This window comes from Schistocerca serialis, chromosome 4 (genome assembly GCF_023864345.2).
Source record: "Schistocerca serialis cubense isolate TAMUIC-IGC-003099 chromosome 4, iqSchSeri2.2, whole genome shotgun sequence".
NCBI lineage: Eukaryota > Metazoa > Arthropoda > Insecta > Orthoptera > Acrididae > Schistocerca > Schistocerca serialis.
In genome coordinates this window covers 119,768,143-119,782,377 of record NC_064641.1, presented here as the reverse complement: position 1 = coordinate 119,782,377, position 14,235 = coordinate 119,768,143, and the positions used below count along the sequence as shown (strand labels likewise).

The following is a 14,235-nucleotide window of genomic DNA, read 5'->3' as shown; positions in this document are numbered from 1 at the left end:
AAGCTAATGCCCACAATGCGGAGAAAGAACCCAATAATATCCTGTGGCAACCCATGGGGCTACTACCCATTTTGGCAGGCATCTGATACCACTGATACTGCTGCTGCCAAACTGACACAGTCGTGACTCATATGCTTTTCTGCTGCAGCAGAGTTTGGCTGCCAGAGTGAGCAGTGCTCATTTTGTGATGGTATGGCGTACTGTACCCTCTGACAGAAAAAAATTAAAACAGTGGATTTTGAGTTGTGGTATGATAGAACTTTTGCTGCAGTTGAAGCAATGTAAAACAAATGTTGTATTTACACTTTTACATTTTTAAAATGCTCAGGAAGTGTTAAAATAACATATTAAGAAGTCTAAATTTCAAAAATATCCCCTGGATGGTCACAGTACTGGAACTCCCTTTTTTCCTGAGCACAGAGAGAGTATCAGATAACTTTTGTCACACTATTATTTATGTTCCCTGTTACAATGTATCCGATTACAAGATCAGTCACGAATACCTAAACCACATCAGACTCTTTAAATATGTGGGAGTAATACTAAGAAGTGATACAAAATGTAGCAGACATGTGGAATCAGTAATAGGTAATACAAAGAGAAGAAGTGTTATAGATTATTGGAAGGATTAAGGGTTAGTTCATTGTGACCAACTGCACCACCATTTGGAATTATTTTTAAATAGGCATGACACAAATGTCAACAGAATTCAGGTAATGATGCTAGGATTGTAACAGGTCAGAGCAGCCTCTACAAAAATGTAATAGAGATTCTCAGGGAACTGAAAAGGTAATGTAAGAAGACTGTGACACTTTTTCTCGAAATTTGTTGGCTAAATTTATAACCAGTTATCTAACGAAGACAGTGCAACATTTATACTTCTACCTTTGTGTATCTTCTACAGAGGTCAGGAGATTAAGATGAGAGAGATTAGTGCATGTACAGAGGCATTTCTGTCTAAGACTGGCTTGATGCATCTCCCCCACCAATCTATCCTGTGCAGGCCTCTTTGTCTCTGCATAACTGTACTGCAATCTGCATCCATTTGAACCTGCTTACTGTAGTCAAGTCTTTGTCTCCCTATACAATTCCTGCATCCCCCTCCACCCCTCCCCTCCACCATCACACACACACACACACACACACACACACACACACACACACACACACAAATACAAGCATTCCTCAGTTACCAAACTGAAGATTTCTTGATCCCTTCTTTTAGTCAAGTGGTGTGATAAATTTCTTTGATTCTACCCATCTTTTGTAGCACAAATATTTTCAGAAAATGCTTCCTAACAATTAAATTGCAGAATATAAAAATGTTGTCTCATTTTCAGAAAATGCTTTTCTTACTGTTGTAAGTCTACATTTTATATCCTTTGTGGTTCAGCTATTCTAGTTCTCTTGCCTGTTGTCGTATAGCAAAACTCAACTACTTTCAGTTTATTATTTCCTAATCTAATTCCCTCAGTGCAGGCTTTATATAATTTAGCTGCTCTCTGTTACCCCTTGTTGTACTATTGTTGTTTCTATTTTATAACATATTTTCAAGACATATATGTTCTGTTCCACTGATCTTCCAAGTACATTGATGCATCTGACAGAATTACAAAGTCATTGGCAAACCTTAAAGTCTTAATTTTATTTCACTAAACTTTACTTCCCTTTCCTAATTTCTCTTTGCCTTTCTTTACTGCAGTCCTGTCTTGCTCCTTTCTCAATTGTTGCCTACTTTCCATGTCCTTTAACTCTTCAGAGAGACGTATACACAGTCACTTCTCTCTTGCTCAATTAGAGTATGGAATATAGCAGAAAATTTCCAATATTAGTACAAAGTACCCTTCACCGTGGAGTATGCTTTGGCTTGCAGGGTATATACACTCCTGGAAATGGAAAAAAGAACACATTGACACCGGTGTGTCAGACCCACCATACTTGCTCCAAACACTGCGAGAGGGCTGTACAAGCAATGATCACACGCACGGCACAGCGGACACACCAGGAACCGCGGTGTTGGCCGTCGAATGGCGCTAGATGCGCAGCATTTGTGCACCGCCGCCGTCAGTGTCAGCCAGTTTGCCATGGCATACGGAGCTCCATCGCAGTCTTTAACACTGGTAGCATGCCGCGACAGCGTGGACGTGAACCGTATGTGCAGTTGACGGACTTTGAGCGAGGGCGTATAGTGGGCATGCGGGAGGCCGGGTGGACGTACCGCCGAATTGCTCAACACGTGGGGCGTGAGGTCTCCACAGTACATCGATGTTGTCGCCAGTGGTCGGCGGAAGGTGCATTTGCCCGTCGACCTGGGACCAGACCGCAGCGACGCACGGATGCACGCCAAGACCGTAGGATCCTACGCAGTGCCGTAGGGGACCGCACCGCCACTTCCCAGCAAATTAGGGACACTGTTGCTCCTGGGGTATCGGCGAGGACCATTCGCAACCGTCTGCATGAAGCTGGGCTACGGTCCCGCTCACCGTTAGGCCGTCTTCCGCTCACGCCCCAACATCGTGCAGCCCGCCTCCAGTGGTGTCGCGACAGGCGTGAATGGAGGGACGAATGGAGACGTGTCGTCTTCAGCGATGAGAGTCGCTTCTGCCTTGGTGCCAATGATGGTCGTATGCGTGTTTGGCGCCGTGCAGGTGAGCGCCACAATCAGGACTGCATACGACCGAGGCACACAGGGCCAACAGCCGGCATCATTGTGTGGGGAGCGATCTCCTACACTGGCCGTACACCACTGGTGATCGTCGAGGGGACACTGAATAGTGCACGGTACATCCAAACCGTCACGAACCCATCGTTCTACCATTCCTAGACCGGCAAGGGAACTTGCTGTTCCAACAGGACAATGCACGTCCGCATGTATCCCGTGCCACCCAATTTGCTCTAGAAGGTGTAAGTCAACTACCCTGCCCAGCAAGATCTCCGGATCTGTCCCCCATTGAGCATGTTTGGGACTGGATGAAGCGTCGTCTCACGCGGTCTGCACGTCCAGCACGAACGGTGGTCCAACTGAGGCGCCAGGTGGAAATGGCATGGCAAGCCGTTCCACAGGACTACATCCAGCATCTCTACGATCGTCTCCATGGGAGAATAGCAGCCTGCATTGCTGCGAAAGGTGGATATACACTGTACTAGTGCCGACATTGTGCATGCTCTGTTGCCTGTGTCTATGTGCCTGTGGTTCTGTCAGTGTGATCATGTGATGTATCTGACCCCAGGAATGTGTCAATAAAGTTTCCCCTTCCTGGGACAATGAATTCACGGTGTTCTTATTTCAATTTCCAGGAGTGTACATAAAAAAGTGTAGGTAGAATGTGTCACATACCCACCTTCTTATCTGCTCACCACTCCAGGTGTGGTCCAACCATACAGTAACACACTATTTTGTCTTAACTTGCTTGCTGAACAGGCCAATGGCCTTGCCATGATGGTAACACCGGTTTCCATCAGATCACCAAAGTTAAACACTGTCGAGCTTGGCTAGCATTTGGATTGCTATACACATAACTAGGTCTACTTTGAGTCTTCTGGTCAATTCCACAATGCCACGTCTTGTAGGCGATAACATCTCTATCGGCGAAGGATTCCAGTCCAGGAAGGGAAGCGTTTTCACAACGCACAATGGCTAGGGTAAACCAACCACCATCAGAATTTCCAGTAGCGACATCTAGAGTAAAATTAACTCTGCAGCCACGGAAGAATATAGGTCCATTTAATATGCTGAGACCTTTTGTGGGCAAGTACACACATAACATACGAAACTCAGCTGATTTTATCAATAGACTGGGAGCTCTTCGTCTTAGCAGTGTAGACCTCCTAGTAAGTTTTGATGTGGTCTCACTTTTTACAAAATTTCCTCTTTCAGATTCTTTGACATTGATTGGTAACATGTTTCCTGTTGATATCACTGCTTTGTTTAGGCACACTCTTTCCTCAAGTTATTTTATGTTTAATCAATAATACTTTGAACAAATATGGTGTCGCCATGGGTAGCCCCCTGTCTCCCTTGGTGGTCAACCTTTTTATGGAAGATTTTGAGGAGAGAGTGCTTGAATCAGCTGCCCTGAAACCAACAGTTTTTTGGAGATATGTGGACGATACTTTCGTGGTATGGCCTCATGGAGAAGACAAATTAATGGAGTTTCTACATCACCTCAACTCCATTCATAGCAACATCCAGTTTACCATGGAAATAGAGAAAGATGGTTGTCTGCCTTTCTTGGATGTCCTGGTTCGAAGGAAGAATGATGGTTCTCTAGGGCATTCAGTTTATCGGAAGCCCACTCATACTGATCTGTACCTGCAAGCATCGAGTTGCCATCACCCATCACAAACCATGAGTGTGCTTAAAACACTTGTTCATAGAGCTCATACTGTCTCAGATCTAGAAGCTCATACTGTCTCAGATCTAGATAGCTTACCTCAAGAACTCGCCCATCTAAAGACAATATTCAGTGAAGATGGGTATTCTATCCGGCAGGTTAACAGGGCACTAACAGTTAAAACTAAGAAGCAGGAAGTGGATAAAGAGGAGAACATGCTGGAACAATCTTTAGCTTTTCTTCCTTTCGTTGGCAACACTTCATTTAAAATAGCAAGAATCCTCCGAAAATTTCAGGTAAAAGTGGTTTTCCACCCACCATCGAAGATTGCAGATGTTGTGGGATCAGTAAAGGAAAAACTGTTACTACAAAAGGCCGGAATTTACAAGATACCATGCCAGTGTGGTATGGCTTATATAGGTCAAACCACACGCACCATGAAAGAATGCTGCACTGAACATCATCATTACTCCCGCCTTTTGCGGCCAAGCAAGTCCACTATTGCTGAACATTGTATTTCTACTGTACATTCAATGGAGTATGAGAAATCAATGATTTTGTCCACAGCAACATCTTTCTGGGACTCCGTTATTAAAGAATCCATAGAAATACGTCTGGCGTATAATCTGTTGAACCGTGACAGCGGCTACCAGCTTGACAGTGCATGGAATCCCATCATCTCCATGATTTGCTCAAATCGAAGACGACAGAGTGCGCCGAGGGCCGCGGCAAACAGCTATGTAGAGGGCAACTGACTTCTGCCATTCCACTAGGGAGGGCGCTGCTGGCGTGCAGTGTGGTCTGTCTATCAAGTTTTCGACGCATGCGCAGAATAGTTACAGTGCGCTATATATTGCGGAATGAAGGACATTTTTGCCAGTCTGTGACAGCTCACTTGAAGATGACTGGCAGGTGCCCAGTTGAAATATCGTGCGAGGTATTGAACGATGACTGGCTGCAAGCCCAAAATTTGTTTGAACAGTCAATTTGCCAAATTTTAAAATTCAAAATAATGAACAGTTTTAAACACCTCATACCATGACAAATGTTTTTATTTTCAAGTGGGTGTACGCTCATAAACTGAAGGCTGAGTTGTTTCATAAAATGGGAGTGGATGAAACACATCGTCTTTCTCATAGTAACTAATTACCCAGCTGGCATGTGTAGGATCAATTATAATGCCAAAGCGGCTACAGAAAGTACCATAATGTTGCAGGAGCAATGGACAAGAATAACTGCTGGCCTGTAAATGAAGGTCTTCCTGCCGGGGAGAGTGGCAGAGGACACTCCTGTACTACACAGACGTAATAATAGCTTCAAACAAGCGACTTCCCTCATGTTTCCAGTCAGTAATGGTAATGTATTGGTAGTACATTTGGTAAAGGGATTAGTAAGGTGGTGGTTTTTAAGGTCTTTGTCACAAATTATCCTCCATTTCAGTTACATAGCGGTATTCTTGAATTTTAATTGGGTTTGTCTGTAGGTTTGAAACAATAATCCTGAGAAAGAAGGAAACTATCTGGTTTTGGAAAATAGAAACACTAGCTCTTGTAAACATCATATACTAAGCAGCGCTTATGGCATATAGATGACAGTGCCCCACATTTAGTAGGCTGTGTTTTATTTTTGGACCAGAAGGCAGCAGTAGATCTGCTCTCTATTTTAAGTGACATTCAAATGAATGTGGTGAGCCTTTTAATATTTTGTGATTTGTCCAACTCGTTTCCAAAACTTTTTGGGAGATGTTCTTAACGTGTTAACAGGGTGACTGGTGCACCCATGTTGTTTGTAAGTAGTAATCTGGTCACATATCCCTGTGCCATTCATTTAGCTACTCTGTCATTTTCCTTCTGTTTTCATCCCAGGTATAGCAACTTTCACTATTTCTCCTTTGTTTTACAGCATTTGATGTTGGGTGATTGTGTGGATCACCGCGAGTAAGTAGGAGTTGGTGAGTGAGTGAATTAGTGGGAAAGTGTGCAGTTTTTACTCTTTTACCCATATTCGTTTCTTTTAATATTTGCAAGGGCACTGATAATCTCACTGTTGAGCACATGTAAACTGCAAAAACATCATCAACAACAACAACATCATATGCTCAGTGATGCAGTCGCTTTTAGAAAACACAAAATGTCATTAAAAGTTATCTAATAACATTAACATTTTTTACACGCTTTAACAATTTCTCTTGATATTAAGCAAGCATGAAGGAAAAATTGTGTACACGACCTAGCAGAATGTCATGTTTAGTTTAGTTATGTCATGTTCCGTAGATCATTTTCACGATTATTTTATCAATATGATGTGGAACAAGTCAGATTACAAGATATACAGGGTGGTCCATCTGAAGTTTCGGATGAGATTATCTCGAAAACTATACATCGGGTAGAAATAGTGGGTAAGACAAGTTCATAAGCTCAAAGGGGGACATCAAATGATACTACACGTGACCTCCAGCCCCCGCCCCCTTGGGTGGGGTGGGGGGGGGGGGGGGGCAACTTTTAAATCTTAACTGGAAACACCCATTTTTATTGCAGATTTGCATTCTCCATAAAAAGGTAATCAAGCTTTGTCTAAAACATTATTTAAACCATTGACAGATGGCACTGAAATTGAGAAAAAAGTAAAATTGGGGAAGAACTCTGATTTATTTAAAATTATCCAAGAAAGACGCATCATATCGATAAAAAATGTGCACCAATTCTTTCATTATGCCCAATTAAGCTATTTTTGTGCAAAATGTACTGTATCCTACTTTTGGCATTACCCAGGAACGACATGGATGTAGTAGAATGATGTTCCCATGGGGTGCTTCATTAGTGTGTGTCCCCTTGCCTCTCACATGTTGGGATGTTTCATTAGTGTGAGTCCCTTGCCTCTCACAATTTGGGGTGGTTAATTAATTAAATTAGCCATGAAGAAATTGTTCAAAATTATCCCCATTTGCTTCAATGCATAAAGTCAATCGTCTGCGAAAGTTGTCCACCGTTTTGAGCAGCACATCCCATGGTATGGCTGCACACGCTCTTCGAATGCGTTGCTCCATATCGTTTCGGGTTGTGGGCTGTCTTTCATGAACAATATTTTTTAAATAACCCCACAAGAAAAAAATCAGGATATGTTAGGTCTGGTGAATGTGGAGGCCACTGAATTGGTCCGCCACATCCTATCCACCGATCAGGGTACCGTAAATTTAAAATGTTCCGCACATTTTTAGCATAATGGGGAGCTGCTCCGTCCTGTTGCAACCACATTCGTTGTCTAGTTTCTAAATAACATCTTCCATTAGCTCCAACAAATCATCATGGAGACATTGTAAATAAGATTCCCCAGTAACATTTCAGTCAAAAAAATATGGTCCTATCAAGTAACCATTTAAAATTCCACACCAGGCCATTAACGACCATTTGTGTTGACTGTCAACGGGTCTGTGCCAGTGTGGATTGGCAGGGGACCAAAAATGATAATCATGACTATTTAATTTGCCATTGTTTTTGAATGTGGCTTCATCGGTGAACATAACGTATGTAAAAAAAATCATTGTCACATCTATCATTTCCAAGGTCCATTGGAAGAAATGCACGCATATTTGCATACCTTTTGGTGTTAATGCCTGTGTCATTGTGATATGATACACATGATATTTATGTGCCTTCAAAATCCTCAAAACAGTTGATTTCAGTATTCCAGTATGTCTCTGAATCGCACGACTATTAATTTTGGGATCAAGTTGAACACAGGCGAGAACGATAAAGGGTACGAGTGTCATTTTCATTGTATTCGCGATGACGAGGTGGATGGTGCATATGTCCATTTCGAGCTCATTGAGTGCAATTTTGAATAATGTTTTTGCTTGGATTTGTCTGTTTGGGAAACGATCTGCATACAATTACGCAGCTGCAGCCTAATTGTTATGGCATTCACCTAAAATTAACATCATATCAACAATCTCTGTAGGAGGATAGTGAGCCATGTTTCGCTAAAGAATAATTTACTTTCGTCAGTTGATGTGTACAGTTCACAATCTGGAAGTATAGTGACGTCCGATTGCATTGCACCGACCTTTATACTGAGTCATAGTTCACAGTTTGGCCATGCTAGCACCACAGTCGGGTGAGTAATGCAATTGTGAAGAGTTCCCTAACAAGATTTTAATACCATTCCGCTCCCTCCATCAAAAACTGTGGCAGGTAGGATACATTTTGTACAAAAATAGCTTAGTTTGGCATAATGAAAGTAATGCTGCGCATTTTGTATCAATTTGATGCATCCTTCTCTGATCATTCTAAATAAATTGGAGTTCTTCCCCAATTTTAATGTTTCCGATTTCAGCGCCATCTGTCAATGGTTTAAAAAATGTTTCAGACAAAACTTAATTTCTTTTTTTATAGAGAATCTGAATCTGCCATAAAAAATGTGGGTTTCCATTTAAGATTTAAAAGTTGCCCCACCCAAGGGCGCGGAGGCTGGGAGTCACGTGTAGTATCATTTGATGCCCCCCTTTGAGCTTACGAACTTGTCTTACCCACGATTTTTACTCGATGTATAGTTTTCAAGATAATCTCATCCAAAACTTCAGATGGACCACCCTGTCTATACACACATGAATAGTGCTAACATTAATATCACTGAAATTTTTAGTTCTACACATGCAACTACATTTAGAGGTACAATTTTTTTTGTAAGCTTCAATGAGAGGAAGATAGCAATAACCTGTGTCCATTATTTAATGGTTCCTCTTTTTAAGATCATTAAAGCCCTGTAAATTTATTGTCATATTGTGTTCAAAAATATTAACCAAAATGCACAAATTAGTGTCAAAGAGTTTCCGAAATTTTGGAAATCAACTGAATTTAGGTGGGATTAAATATGTCAGATTTTTTTTTCATAAAGAGAACCTCTGACTAGAGCTAATAGATGGCACACTCTCATCAAGACCTTAGCAGCTGGTTACTGTGCTGCCTTGTGTTTGTGCTGTTTATGATAACCCTGTATATGATGGTGAACATACTAATTTCTCGTTCTTCACAATAGTGAAAACGTATCACAGCATATCTTAGCTAAGTTTTGAATCAATTTAAGTAATGTTAGTGCAACAGAAAACTTGTTTATTCAGTTTTATCCATTATTATGAAGAGTTGACATGAATGCAGTGTTTCAAATTTTCGTACTTGTAAATTCCACGTCCATTTGCAACAACTTTATTTTCTGTCACATACTTTCACATTTGTATTCTACAATTTGAGCTGCTCTTGCATTTTCCTGAAAGGTGTGTGTATTTTAGTCTGATATGAATTAGGTGTCTGATTTCTTCAGTGTAACAAAAGGTGTCAGACAAAGTTTCGTTCTATCCCCTCAACTGTACAATTTCTTACAGATACGCCATTAGGGATGCTCTTGATGGCTGGACCAAAAGCATCTCAATTGGTGGAAGAACTATTAACAACCCCAAAATTTCTGGTGATACTGTGCTTTTATTAATATTTTAGTTTGGTGACTTTCTGGTGCTGTAAGATACTTAAAGAACTGTACAACAACTCTTTTAGCCAACAGTGGAGATGAACTAGATGAGCTACTACCAAAAGTAAAGGACTTTAGTGTATCATATGGGTTAGACATCAATCTCACAAAGCCCAAACTGATGATAATTGATAGAGGAGCACAGGTCCAACTCACAGGTCAACTAAGGGATCTGGAAATCATACATTCTTTCATCTATCTTTGTGTCCGCCATCTGTGACAAAGGTGGTGACAATGAGATAAGAATATATATCATACTAGGGCAAGTGGCTATGAACAAGCTCACCAAGGACAGGTAGAACAGAGTGATAACGAACAACACAAAGATCTGGCGTGTCGAAGCTGTTATGTCTTCTTTTATGGTCAGAGACAAACAGCTCATCGTTGCATTTGAGCTTTGTTGCTGGTGCAGTATGCTGCACATAAAATGGACTGAAAGAAGAACAGATGTGTTCATTATGGAGTGAGGCAGTATTTCAGGTGCCTTTCTCCTTATGTCAACCAAAAAATTCTCTAGTTCTTTGGTCATATTATGAGAAGAGATGGAGAAAATAATCATGGAAGGAAAGATTGAGGGCATGGGACCAAAGGGGAGGGGGACAATGAGTAGATGGGTACCTGAAATAAAGATGATCTTCAGTCTACCTCTTCAGCAGGCTGTAAGAGAAACTGTTAACGATGTGGAATGCAGGTGCTTGGTTCATGGGGTCACGACACTCAGTAGTGGCACAATGATTGGTGGTGGTGGTGGTGGTGGTGGTGGTGGTGGTGACGAACTCACCATTTTTTATTGCACTTAATGCATGCATGACAGGTGTCATGCAAGTACATGTTCATGTAGTCCAAATGTAAAATATAAATTTGAGAACCCACTGAATGGTTTGTGTACAGAGTTGTTGATAGACACTTAACCAAGGCTGAGAATATTGGTAGCCTTAGCATGAATCCTTTTTCAGAGCTATGCAACTAGTTTCCCCCTTTGTGTGTGCGCGCGTGCGCGCACACACACACACACACACACACACACACACACACACACACACACACACACTCCCTCTCCACTCACACATACAAAACTGCACAGCTGATTACATTGTGTTGCCAGCACTGCAGCTCATCTGGTGTGACGGGTTTTGTCGTATTGGACAGGGAGCGAAGAGGTGGCGAATGGATGGACGGGAGAGGCAACACGCCCAAGGGATAGGAATGTGGCACCAGTGAGCTTACTCTAGCCATACAGGGGGGGAGTCATGTGCAGCACACAATGATACGTGTGAAGGAGTGAATTGGAAGGGCAAGGCAGAACTGAGGAAGGGATGCTGCAGAGAAGAGGGTGTGTGTGCAGGATGATTGAAGTTAGATTCCTGCGACAGGGTAGATGTGGATGCGGGGCAGAAACTAGCAGAGATTGAGGCCAGAACTGTGTTGTTGGAGGTTATGTTGCAAGGACAACTGCTGAAGTGTTAACATGAGATTCTCCGGAATAACATGTTCAACTATTATCCTCTTAGGGTGCTGAAAGATGCTTGTGAAAGTAGAAAAAGTAATTAAGGTAGTTTGTAGACAGCAAACAAGCAGTTGTGTGCCCTTTAAGATTGATATGTGCAGAAATGATGAACAAAGTGTGAAAACAGGAAATCAGCAAAGAGCGATGTATGTAACTTGACTCGATGTACTCTTTGAGTTGTTGTAATAAGATTCACCCCATATATGTTGCTCAAGTTAATGTCAGATCTGTCCACCCAACTGTGTAGTGATTTTATTTGAGCAATAAAATACAGAAAAGTTCTGTCAAAAGACAGTGTTCTGAGTTTCTGTAACTAGTACTTCTCCATAACATTAAAACATTTAATTTGGCACACTGAGTGAAGGACGCAGATGAGAGGTGCTAAAATAAGAAAGCTACAACAGAAAATAAGAAATTTTGTTAACTAATATATGATGATCCCTGCAGCAATTGAGATAAACAAGAAAAAAGATACAGGTGAGCACACATTGTAGTGTCGTCTAATGAAGAGTTATGCTCAAAAGAAGGTATTTGGTGATTTAATGAAAACCACGTAAGTGTGAATTGTCACACCATTTGAAATTAAGTAAATCCGTTAACCATAGCAACCTGGTCAACACCCACGATTATTTATGTGTGTGATTAATTTCTTAGAATGTAAGGCAGAAAGAAACATTACAGTGACAAACAAGAAGATTTTGGGGAGCTGTTTTTGAGCATCTGTGTGCAGCAGCTACTTATGACAGCATTGGTGACAGTCAAACTATGCAATGGCAGCACAGTTAAGCACCACGGTTCTGTTGTCATTGGCAGAACTGTGTAGCTGCTGTTTCAATGAATTGAGTGAGCTGTGCTGTGTCCCACGTGCAGAATTTATGTAGTGCTTCAATTTGTCTCGACAATTTTTGCCAAGATTGTGTGATGGTGTAAAGACATTTGGTTTGAGAGGGAAGTGCTATTGAGGAAATTGATTGTTAGTTATACTGTATACCACTGACTACTTGAAGTATGGATACCAATATTTTAGTAGTAGTAGTAGTAGTAGAGAAATTAAAACAATTAGATAAATTAGACGATAGCATTACTATGCTTCAGTGTCAAGGAGAGAAGCTGCAACAGTTACACAAAATAGCTCCAAAGTAGGTAAACTTTCTAATAAGAAAACCTCTTGTTAGACTTATCTAAGAAGTTATATTCTGGGCTAGAGAACTCTTCAACTCATAGATGTGATAGCACAAGTATCCATATCTCAGATACACAACTGAAAATGCTATATTCTCTTTTCTCTGTGAGGTACTGGATGGATTAAACAGGGGGGCTTCGAATGCTAGGCATATTTTTTTGATTTAACTAAGGTGTTTGATTGTGTTGATCACAAAATATTGCTCCAGAAGTTGGACCATTACAGAATACGGGGAGTAGCTCACAATTGGTTCACCTCTTACTTTAGCAACAGAGACCAAAAGGTCATTATTTACAGTGTTGAGAATGGCTGTGATGTGGGGTCTGAGTGGGGTATGGTCAAGCGTGTGTGTGTGTGTGGGGGGGGGGGGGGGGGGCTGGGTCCACTCCTGTTCCTTATTTATATAAATGATATGCCCTCTGGTATTATGTGTAACTCTAAAATATTTCTGTTTGCTGATGACACTAGTTTGGTAGTAAAGTATGTTGTGTGCAACATTGGCTCAGTTTCAAGTTCATAAGTTCATGGCTTGTAGAAGATAAACTAATGCTAAATCACAGTGAGACTCAGTTGGATCAGTTCAACAAAACCCAACTTTTAATTTCACAGAATGGGGATATGATTAGTGAAACTGAACAGTTCAAATTTCTAGGTGTTCAGATAGATAGTAAACTGTCATGGAAAGCCCATGTTCAAGATTTTGTTCAAAGACTTAATGCTGCCATTTTTACTATTCGAACGGTATCTGAAGTGAGTGATCATTTGACATGAAAATTAGTTTACTTTGCTTGTTTTCATTCATGGATGTCTTTTAGTATTGTATTTTGGGGTAACTCTTCCCATTCTAAAAGGATATTTTTGGCTCAGAAGCGGGCGGTTCGGGCACTAAGTGGTGTAAGTTCACAAACCTCTTGTCGACCCCTGTTCACTAGTTTGGGTATTTTGACATTGCCCTCACAATGTATATATTCCTTACTGTCATTTCTTGTTAACAATATTAGCTTATTCCCAAGAATAAGCAGCTTTCACTCTTTGAATACTTGGCAGAAATCAAACCTGCATTTGGATCAGACTTCCTTAACTCTTGTGCAGAAAGGTGTGCAGTATAGTGCTGCATCCATTTTCAGTAAGCTACCACTAGAACTCAAAAATCTTAGCAGTAATCCATGCGCTTTCAAATTGGAGCTGAAGAGTTTCCTCATGGTCACTCCTTCTATTCTGTTGAAAAGTTCCTTGAAAAATTAAGCTATTTCTTGTTGTCTACATCTACATTGATACTCCGCAAGCCACCCAACGGTGTGTGGCGGAGGCGTGTATTGTTGATTATCTGTTATTACTTTTATGTTGTAATTTCATGTGCTGACACATTACATGACCTTGGAGATTTGCTCCTCAATTTGGTCCTACAGAACTTGATGTTTAAATAAATAAAAACACTGGGCTATGTATAAACATCTGAACATAATAAAGAATGTACTGAAGTAAATAGTGAGAACTTAGGTACAACTGATAACAAGGGAATCCAACTTCGTTTCACTTCACTCCTATGTAAATAATCAAGAGAAGCTGTTGTGGGCAGAGAACCAGATGGCACAGTTGTGAGGAAGCCATTGAAACTGAGAATGTTGTGCTCAGCAACTGTGTCCTGCCACTGGATGGTCAGCTCTTCAGATGAGCAGCTTGATGGTGAT

General features: G+C 41.1%; 1 protein-coding gene across 2 annotated transcripts in view; it reads left to right on the top strand.

Annotated features, from left to right (window-relative positions):
• The window catches only part of LOC126473700 (adenosine 3'-phospho 5'-phosphosulfate transporter 2-like), a 61,266-nt gene that overhangs the window by 39,465 nt on the left and 7,566 nt on the right, over positions 1–14,235 (top strand). The window contains exon 6 of one of the 2 annotated variants that reach the window (XR_007586518.1): positions 5,551–5,689. The exons of the other annotated variant lie outside the window; for it this stretch is intronic. The gene's annotated coding sequence lies outside the window, so the exon portion shown is untranslated. The remainder of the gene's footprint in view (positions 1–5,550; positions 5,690–14,235) is intronic. 2 annotated transcript variants of the gene reach the window in all.